Raw genomic sequence first — 11,255 nt, 5'->3', positions numbered from 1 at the left:
CTGGTGCGGCGTAGCCATGGGTGCCCATGACACGCGTCGAGACATGGGTCTCGTCACCTTCCGGTCCATCCTTCGCAAGGCCAAAATCAGATAACTTCGCCTTGTAGTCCTAGAGGACAAAGTTCAGTCGTTTTAGCACCACATCGCAATCATGTACCTACCATGCACTAATGAGCTCCATCGAACACAACTCTAGAAAGTTGTTGGTTATGACGGCACGGGTTTTAAACATGTGGTAACCATGAAATTTGGCTAGAGTGCATTCTTTTGAATAGGCCTTCGCTCAACTTTCTAAATAGAAAGCCACCCCCCTCCAATAAAACAGGAGTCGTTCGGCGCCCAAATTAACAACTGAATTGCTTTTTCGACAATAAAATGACTTGAGTGCTGGTTTGATGGGGCCTTCCAATTTGTTTCCTTTCTTATTATCTATTTGTAAAGAAGAGAGTCTGCGTTGGCTACCTGAACTGATTTTTGATTAGTAATTACATGTCTTAATCAGAAAAGGCAAGCTTTGACAAATACAAGGGCTAAACAGCTTGATCAACGTTCTCGCTTTATTTTAGTTACTCTTCTTGAGTTGAAAAGTCGTATGCATGCCCCCGTGGAAACTAGTCAGAAGCACACTAGTAGGACTAGTTAATAATGTACTGTATATACTACTCGCCCACATTTGTCAGTATACATGTGTGTTCACCAAGTCAAATTCCAACTACGACTTACCAACTTCAAGGTTTTCAGGTTTTGACGAGCTCGTCATTTGTGTGAAGCCAACCAAGAAAACGGGGTGGAAGCTAGCATCAGAATGACGTACCAACAATAATTGGACACACATATACAATATGATATATGTGTATGTACTATGATTGGAATGGAATTTGTGAGTGGATGAAATAAAACGAAATGTTGAGCATTATTTCATTACCGGATCGAGTAAAATAAACTTTTTTTTTGCGAAATCCAGATAAAATAAACTGTTAAGCAATAATTCATTACCGGATCGAGTAAGATGTTGGATGCCTTGAAGTCGCGATATATGACGGGCTTCTCCGCATCGTGAAGGAAGGCGAGGCCCTTGGCGGCGCCCACTGCGATGTTCAGCCGGGTTGACCACGACAGAACGGGAGGGAACTCTGCCAAACAAGAACCAAATTCAGGGTCAGTGTGAAAGTTTGATATTTTTGCGCCGCTTGTGTAGATATGCCAAGTTAGTTCTAATGCACATAGGCGTCATCACATCATGATTATAGTCAATGCGCTCGATCTTTATTTATCGAGATGATGACTAATCATCAGTTCATCATCACATCATGTACAACTATAGTAATATTTTGGTAATCATTCGGCATGAGTGGTTAGCTATCGTAAAACAACCAAACAACAATAATTTTGTAATGAAATAATCCAAACTGTGATGTGTGCAAGTTTGATCAGAGCGCAGTTTTCGTTGAGGTTTTTCTTTAAGTTTTTGCAAACAGCTAAAAGTCTAGTTCGACTTTCCCGTACTAACTTAACTTGTGGCAGTTTCTCTGATAAAAATCGACGTGAAGGTTGAAGGCTCGTTGTTGAAAAGAAAGGTCTGGTTCGACGGCAACAACTGGGCCTGTCAATTCCCACCCGCCCACAGGAAATGCACGCCCGTCGTCTGTTCTATAGAGAGCAGAGAATCAAAGGATGGAAGTTCAGATGGGCCAACGAAGTCAACAGGGTAGTAACGTTGGACTGGTCAACTAGCTCGTGTGTAAACCCTCAGAAGGAAGTTTTTCCTCATCTTTCTGGTTAATTAGTCAATACTACTAGATTGATTGCTGAAAGCAGCTACATCTTTATCTGTATTTCCCGTAAAAAAGAGAGGAAGAACTCGCGGTAGAAGCAGCTATATACTCATGGAGTAGTAATCAGCAGCCGGCTATGATTAAGCAAGCGATAGATGCTGACGTCGACGCTGGTAATATAATATGGCACACGCCACACGGCATGTGTACGCAGCTAGCTGTAGTTTTTAACGGCGGCAAGCAGCACACGTTGCTCGAACGAGCGTGCACACACATCTTCCACCTAGTGCAGGGAGATTTCTCATTAGTTAATGAGAAGTGCTATGCACATGACATATTTTTGCATGACGAAGTTGAATCCAGTCAGACATGCATATGACTGGGAGCATCTCCAACAGCAGTGCTATATGAGCGCCGTGCGGTATGAAAACTGTTTTTAACGCGCACGGACTCGGTTTGGAGTCTCCAGCAGCTGCACAAAAAGCGCGCGCGCGCTATAACTAATGCAGCGCGCGCATTAAAAAGGCATCGCGTGCAGTATATTTAGTGTGCACGGTCGCGCGCGCTGCAAACTCTGGGCTGCTGCAGATGGGACCGCTTGATTGGCACCGTTGGACTCGCGCGCACAGCATATTTTGCAGCGCTTGTTGGAGCAAACATCTTCTAGCGTCCTAAAAAAATCTACTTGCGTGCTGTAAACCCGTTTTTGGGCGCCACACATTGGGCGGCTGTTGGAGATGCTCTGATAAGGCCACTAGCCGTTGGATTTTCACGTCGTGCACAGATCGGGCGCAAAAATCATGCGGGGAGCAGTTTGGTCAGTTAATCAAGATCAATATACTTATGTTGGTCTTACTAAATGTTACATAGTCGCGCTCGTGGTTAAAGTAAAGAATGCTAATTGGAGCAGTTTAGCTATAGCTACAATATGGATCTTCTTTTATTGAATTACTTTTTTTTTTGCGGGCTTGAATTACTTAGTTGAAGTGCAGCAATCAACATCTCTATTTGCAACGTATGTTCAAGTCTTCAAGATATACAGTTCAAGTTTAGTAGTACTACTCAATGCTAATTGGCAAATTAGCAACTACCGAAATACCATGAAAAAATTATCGATCCGTCTTTTGGACGGATCATGCATTCGAGCATTTTGTGTACTCTCGAAAAAAAATAAGTAATATAGACAACTGAAACGAATAAGTAGGTTGCTTACTTTTGAAGAGATGGTTCTCGAGGCTGCCTTTGGCCATGTACTCGTAGACGAGCAGCCTGTTCTCGTGCTCACAGCAGTAACCGATCAACTTCACGAGGTTCGTGTGCCGGAGCTGCCCCAGGAAGATCACCTCCGACTGCACCAAAGCAACCAGCACCACCAATCAGTCAAACCCATCCATGCATGGCTATGTGCATCACACGTACTCATCTACTAGGTTGTTAACCCCATCACGCTACGCGGTGGGCACGCTACGCACCAGCCACTCCTTGTGGCCCTGGGCGCCCTGGGGGTCCCAGAGCTTGACGGCGATGGGCTGCGCCTTGAGCCCGGGCTTGACCTTGTCGTCGACGGCGCCCTTGTAGACCGGCCCGAACCCGCCCTCGCCGAGGAAGTTGTCGTCCAGGAACCCCTGCGTCGCCGCCTTGAGCTCCGCGACCGTGAACACGTGCAGGTTGGAGCCAACCAGCGACACCGACAGCTCCTGCTCCGACGCCGCGCTCATGCTCATCACGTCCGTGAACGACAGCCGCTGCCCGACTCCGGCCCCCACCGCCGCCGACGACGACTCGCGCTTCCTCGGGCCGGGGCCGGGCCGGACCTGCTTCCCCGTCTTCCCGCCGCCCCCGCCCAGGCAGCTGCCCAGGAGCGAGCCCCACGCCGACCGCTGCTTCTTCTTGGACGACTTCGGCATCTCCGCACGTTGGTAGCTAGATGAAGCAGAAATCGCCGGACAAGCAAGCTAGCAACGAAGCTTGCTTGACCTGTGGGTCGTGATCGACTTGATTGTGAGCTTGAAAGTGGTGGCTGGATGGGAAGATGGGATTGGATCGAGAGAGCCCCACGCGAGGAGTATTTGTAGCAGGGAAGAAATGGAAACGAGGAGGAGAAGATGAAGAGCCCGTGTGGCCGGCCGTGTGGAGAGACGACCGTACGAGCCTTTTACTCACCTACCGCCGAATACATGGACGTCTTCTTCTAGTACTACTTCGACTCTTTGCCGCGTTGAGGCGTTTGACTTGCAGGCCGGGTGACATGTCGCTCCACTGACCGTTGACTCGTCAAAGCTACAGACTGGTGATTGTTAGAAATAATTTTTTTTGACGGGTTGTCAGAAATAAATGGGGTTGACCAGTGGCGGAGTCAGAAATTTTGTGAAACCTGGGCAAGTTGAGCCTAAATGCATAATCTAGAAATAAAAAAGCAGGTATTCAGATACACAACATATATAGCAAAGAACTTTCAAACCACAAATTCACATTAATAATTAAGTGAAAATCACATAATAGTCTGCCAAAAAAGAAGTTTTCTTAGACTGAGACTTGAGAACAGAAGACATAAAACTAGGTTTACATAGAGGCAAACTCGCTATGTTGCCAACAAAGGTAAAGCTATCCATACCAAATGTCACTAGATGTCATTGTGCAATTTCTTCCACCATGGTCAAAAGCCTCTCTCACTTGTTCATTTTGCCAAAAAAAAAGACATAACAAGCTTCCATAGAGGCAAACTCGTCATGTTACCAAAGTCCTAGAAGACACTATAAGATAAAAAAATGGATTTGTAATTCAAATAAATTTAGTTGTGAGATGTGAATATATTCAAAATAAAAATCCTACAAAAATAGAGTCAAATGGAACATACCAATAGTGTGCTAAATAAAATCACAAGTCAGATAGAACATACCAATAGCGCTGCTGCTACTTTGAGGCTGTACTTGATGTCTTGGGTATGCTTCAAACAGATCCCTAATCCTAATTTCCATGGAGGATTCTTACCGAACAAACTGCCAAACCTGAATGAGACTATGAGAAGGAGGGGATGAGGGAGGATTAGACTTGCCTGGGCACCTATGTGCCGTGCGTCCCTCGCCGCCGGCCGTGCGTCCAGTCATCTAGGGCTCAAGGCCAGCCGCCGGCCGTGCGCTCGCAGCCTGAGAAACGATCAGACAAGGGAGCAGGAGAGATCGATTTGCCGATGCGTCGTACACACTATTTTTTTTTAGAAAAACATACGCAATATTGGTTTTTTTTTTTGAGCGGTAAACCAAACTTTTTGTTAACTCGGAGTGCGGTTTACATGGATGACAAAAGGGTCGTGGGGGGAAACAAGCCACAAATGGCGACCCGCATGTAAAGAAGACGAAAATTTAGCTAAATTATGTGCATCAAAATTTAAACTACGTTCTTCAAAAATGATCTCGCAACTCATGAATTCCTTGGATCTTTCTACGATCTCCTTAATTATTGTACTATATCGTCCCTCCGTACCAGTCTTGATCTCTTGCACAACTGCCTTGCAATCACATGCAATGACCACTCTAGTTAGAGATAAATCAAGTGCAAGAGCCAAAGCTTCACGGCATGCAAGCGCTTCTAGCGTCGCTGGGTCTGTAATACCCCTGAAAACCATTGCTGATGAGCCAAGCACTACTAGGAAAATGGCTAAAGATGAAATTGATACTAATAGCGCACCAGAGAAGTGGTGCGCCACTACTATATACTAATGGCGCACCATGTGGAGATGCGTCATTAGTGTGGAAGACACTAATGGCGCACCAGGCACACGGTGCGCCGCTAGTAACAAAATGTTTTTTTTTCATTTTTGCAAACATACTAATGGCGCATCCGGGCAGAGTGCGCCATTAGTAATTAGAATTACTAATGGCGCACCAGCCATAGAGTGCGCCACTATTGTATTTTTTTTACTTTTTTGCAAAACTACTAATGGCGCACCATTGCATAGTGCGCCATTACTAGTTTAAACTAGTAATGGCGCACTGTGCCACGGTGCGCCATTAGTATAAAAATTATTATTTTTTACTTTTTTGTAAAACTACTAATGACGCATGTCTGTGTGGTGCGCCATTAGTATGTTGGGTTACTAATGGCGCATGGCTGTGTGGTGCGCCATTAGTAACCTGGGACCAGCTAGATATTTTTGGACAGCCACACCTACACACTCACTTTCCCCACTTCATTCCCCCCACCTCCTTCTCTAAACTTGTCGGCTGCCTCCTCCTCACCTCATTTGCACCATAGATTCATCAAAATTAAGTGTTGAAATTACCTTTTTTTGATATGTAAGTAAGGGGAAAGCTATCTTCATGTTGTAGATCTACTTTTTTTCTCCCTAGCTCGCTCCAACAACGTGCACATGCATTTTTTGTGCCTAGCTATATCTATGTATGTTTGTGGTGTTGCATATGTTTGTGGTGTTGCATATATGTTTGTGTTTGCAGGTACCGGTATTTGAAATGCGATAGTTGCCAATATTTTGCCGGAATGTTGATTCATTTCCGTTTCGGCGAGAATTTTGGCACTATGCATTCTTTTTGGTCCTATTTTTAGGGAAAGCCATGCCAAATTTTTTCTTGGTTCTAAAATATCGTTTTGCTCTACCCCGCATGTGACCATGGTCTGCACGATGACCGAAGGCATCGTGAATAGGTTTTTGAGCTCCACGAAGGCCGAGATGCTTCAAAAGAACGAGACGAAGATAAGATGTCTGTGTCGAAGATGCAAGCTGAAGAGCCTTATTGCGGATCCGGATTTCGGGCAGGTGCGGGACCACCTGCTCTTGCGTGGTTTCATGGATGGCTATCGGTGGCAAGGTGATAAAGATGACTATGAAGTCGTCCATGGGGGCCGGGCAAGAAATGAGGAAGGACAGCAAGACAACCACCGCGACTCGGGCGGGCGAGAAGACGAAGAATCTCCAGGACATGATCACGACGGTGATGCTGTACACAGTCATCATGTAGAAGATGCCGGACATGATGATGAGGAAGATGCCGGAGCAGACAAAGGGCATGATCATGAAGATCAAGATGCCGGAGGAGCAGACGACGATGGACCATCGATGGGCTGGGTGCAGGACCCTCATATTCAAGAGCTGCTTCTCAAGCAGACGGATAACGCAAGAGCTGCCGCCCGAGAGAAAGGCAAGCTGGATCAACTGGAGATAGACGCGGTTACTCCATTGTATGAAGGATGCAGACCCGAGGATACCCACCTGAAAGTAACGCTCATGGCTTTGGGGATGAAGGTAAAACACAAAATGACCGACGCATGCTTCGACGAGAACATGTCATTCTGGCACGAACGTCTTCCCAAGGGGAACAAGTGCCCGACCAGTTTCGAGAAGGCGAAGCAGGACACAGAAAGTCGTCGCAAATGCAAAAAGGCCAAGAAGACCGGAAATGACTACCCTCCCGCGTGCTTCACTCTAAGTCAGGAGGAGATCGAGCAGTTTTCACCTGCCTCGTAGGAGTAAAACTTCCTTACGGTTACGCGGGGAAGATAAGCAGATACCTAAACCCAGCGAAGCAGAAGTTCAGCGGGATGAAGTCTCATGACTGTCACGTGCTGATGACGCAGATACTTCCAGTTGCAATTCGTGGGATCATGGACGCGCACGTCCGTGAAACACTATTTGGCCTATGCAACTTTTTCGACGTCATCTCTCGGAAGTCGGTTGGCGTGAGGCAACTCAGAAGGCTACAGGAAGAGATCGTGGTGATACTATGCGAGCTTGAGATGTACTTCCCGCCCGCATTCTTCAACGTTATGGTGCATCTGCTGGTCCATATCGTGGAGGATATCATCCAACTCGGGCCGACGTTCCTGCACAGCATGATGCCGTTCTAAAGGATGAATGGTGTCATCAAAGGATACGTTTGCAACATGTCACGTCCAGAGGGAAGTACAGCCAGGGGCTTTCTGACCGAAGAGTGCATCTCCTACTGCACAAATTATCTAGGCATCGAGAACCCCATTGGTCTGCCCGTCAACAGGCACCTCGGCAGGCTCGCTGGATGGGGTCACCGTGAGGGTCGCCGCGAAATGCATGTCGACTTCGAGGGTCGACTCGACGACTTTGAAAGAGCAAACCTAGTCGCGCTACAACACATAGACTGTTGGGGAACGTAGTAATTTCAAAAAATTTCCTACGCACACGCATGATCATGGTGATGCATAGCAACGAGAGGGGAGAGTGTGATCTACGTACCCTTGTAGACCGACAGCGGAAGCGTTAGCACAACGCGGTTGATGTAGTCGTACGTCTTCACGGCCCGACCGATCAAGCACCGAAACTACGACACCTCCGAGTTCTAGCACACGTTCAGCTCGATGACGATCCCCGGACTCCGATCCAGCAAAATGTCGGGGAAGAGTTCCATCAGCACGACGGCGTGGTGACGATCTTGATGTACTACCGTCGCAGGGCTTCGCCTAAGCACCGCTACAATATTATCGAGGATTATGGTGGAAGGGGGCACCGCACACGGCTAAGAATATGATCACGTGGATCAACTTGTGTGTCTAGGGGTGCCCCCTGCCCCCGTATATAAAGGAGCAGGGGAAGGTGCGGCCGGCCAGGAGGAGGGCGCGCCAGGAGGAGTCCTACTCCCACCGGGAGTAGGATTCCCCCCCTTACCTAGTTGGAATAGGATTCGGGAGGGGGAAAGAGGAGAGAGAGAAGGAAGGGGGGCACCGCCCCCCTCTCCTTGTCCTATTCGGACTAGGGGGGAGGGGCGCGCGACCCAGCCCTGGCCACCTCTCCTCTCTTCCACTAAAGCCCACTAAGGCCCATATACCTCCCGGGGGGTTCCGGTAACCTCCCGGTACTCCGGTAAAATCCCGATTTCACCTGGAACACTTCCGATATCCAAATATAGGCTTCCAATATATCAATCTTTATGTCTCGACCATTTCGAGACTCCTCATCATGTCCGTGATCACATCCGGGACTCCGAACAAACTTCGGTACATCAAAATGCATAAACTCATAATATAACTGTCATCAAAACCTTAAGCGTGCGGACCCTACGGGTTCGAGAACAATGTAGACATGACCGAGACACGTCTCCGATCAATAACTAATAGCGGAACCTGGATGCTCATATTGGCTCCCACATATTCTACGAAGATCTTTATCGGTCAGAGCGCATAACAACATACATTGTTCCCTTTGTCATCGGTATGTTACTTGCTCGAGATTCGATCGTCGGTATCTCAATACCTAGTTCAATCTCGTTACTGGCAAGTCTCTTTACTCGTTTCGTAATACGTCATCTCGCAACTAACTCATTAGTTGCAATGCTTGCAAGGCTTATGTGATGTGCATTACCGAGAGGGCCCAAAGATACCTCTCCTACAAACGGAGTGACAAATCCTAATCTCGAAATATGCCAACCCAACATGTACCTTTGGAGACACCTGTAGAGCTCCTTTATAATCACCCAGTTACGTTGTGACGTTTGGTAGCACACAAAGTGTTCCTCCGGAAAACGGGAGTTGCATAATCTCATAGTCATAGGAACATGTATAAGTCATGAAGAAAGCAATAGCAACATATTAAATGATCGGGTGCTAAGCTAATGGAATGGGTCATGTCAATCACATCATTCTCCTAATGATGTGATCCCATTAATCAAATGACAACATATGTCTATGGTTGGGAAACATAACCATCTTCGATTAATGAGCTAGTCAAGTAGAGGCATACTAGTGACGTTTGGTTTGTCTATGTATTCACACAAGTATTATGTTTCTGGATAATACAATTCTAGCATGAATAATAAACATTTATCATGATATAAGGAAATAAAATAATAACATTATTATTGCCTCTAGGGCATATTTCCTTCAGTCTCCCACTTGCACTAGAGTCAATAATCTAGTTCATATCGCCATGTGATTTAACATCAATAGTTCACATCACCATGTGATTAACATCCATAGTTCACATCGACATGTGACCAACACCCAAAGGGTTTACTAGAGTCAATAATCTAGTTCACATCGCTATGTGATTAACACCCAAAGAGTACTAAGGTGTGATCATGTTTTGCTTGTGAGATAATTTTAGTCAATGGGTCTGTCACGTACAGATCTGTAAGTATTTTGCGAATTCTATGTCTACAATGCTCTGCACGGAGCTACTCTAGCTAATTGCTCCCACTTTCAATATGTATCTAGATCGAGACTTAGAGTCACCCAAATCTGTGTCAAAACTTGCATCGACGTAACTTTTTACGACGAACCTTTTTGTCACCTTCATAATTGAGAAATATTTCCTTATTCCACTAAGGATAATTTTGACCGCTGTCCAGTGATCTACTCTTAGATCACTATTGTACTCCCTTGCTTAACACAGTGTAGGGTATACAATAGATCTGGTACATAGCATGGCATACTTTATAGAACCTACGGCTGAGGCATAGGGAATGACTTTCATCCTCTTTCTATCTTCTGCCGTGGGGCTTTGAGTCTTACTCAATTTCACACCTTGTTACACAGGCAAGAACTCTTTCTTTGACTGTTCCATTTTGAACTACTTCAAAATATTGTCAAGGTATGTACTTACTGAAAAAAACTTATCAAGCGTCTTGATCTATCTCTATAGATCTTGATGCTTAATATGTAAGAAGCTTTACCGAGGTCTTTCTTTGAAAAACTTCTTTCAAAACACTCCTTTATGCTTTGCAGAATAATTCTACATTATTTCCGGTCAACAATATGTCATTCACATATACTTATCAGAAATGTTGTAGTGCTCCCACTCACTTTCTTGTAAATACAGGCTTCACCGCAAGTCTGTATAAAGCTATATGCTTTGATCATCTCATCAAAGCGTATATTCCAACTCCGAGATGCTTGCACCAGTCCATAGATGGATCGCTGGAGCTTGCACATTTTGTTAGCACCTTTAGGATTGACATAACCTTCTAGTTGTATCATATACAACTCTTCTTTAATAAATCTATTAAGGAATGCAGTTTTGTTTATCCATTTGCCGGATTTCATAAAATGCGGCAATTGCTAACATGATTCGGACAGACTTAAGCATAGATACGAGTGAGAAACTCTCATTGTAGTCAACACCTTGAACTTGTCGAAAACCTTTTTGCGACAATTCTAGCTTTGTAGATAGTAACACTACTATCAGCGTCCGTCTTCCTCTTTAAGATCCATTTAATCTCAATGGCTCGCCGATCATTGGGCAAGTCAATCAAAGTCCATACTTTGTTCTCATACATGGATCTCATCTCAAATTTCATGGCCTCAAGCCATTTCGCGGAATCTGGGCTCATCATCGCTTCCTCATAGTTCGTAGGCTCGTCATGGTCAAGTAACATGACCTCCAGAACTGGATTACCATACCACTCTGGTGCAGATCTCACTTTGGTTTTACCTACGAGGTTCGGTAGTAACTTGATCTGAAGTTACATGATCATCATCATTAGCTTCCTCACTAATCGG

At 45.6% G+C, this 11,255-nt stretch overlaps 1 pseudogene; it reads right to left on the bottom strand.

Annotated features, from left to right (window-relative positions):
• Positions 1 to 3,920, bottom strand: part of LOC119334708 — a 4,811-nt pseudogene extending 891 nt beyond the window's left edge.
• Between the last annotated feature and the right edge of the window lie 7,335 nt (positions 3,921 to 11,255).

This window comes from Triticum dicoccoides, chromosome 7A (genome assembly GCF_002162155.2).
Source record: "Triticum dicoccoides isolate Atlit2015 ecotype Zavitan chromosome 7A, WEW_v2.0, whole genome shotgun sequence".
Lineage (NCBI taxonomy): Eukaryota > Viridiplantae > Streptophyta > Magnoliopsida > Poales > Poaceae > Triticum > Triticum dicoccoides.
This window is presented reverse-complemented; position numbering and strand designations above follow the sequence as displayed.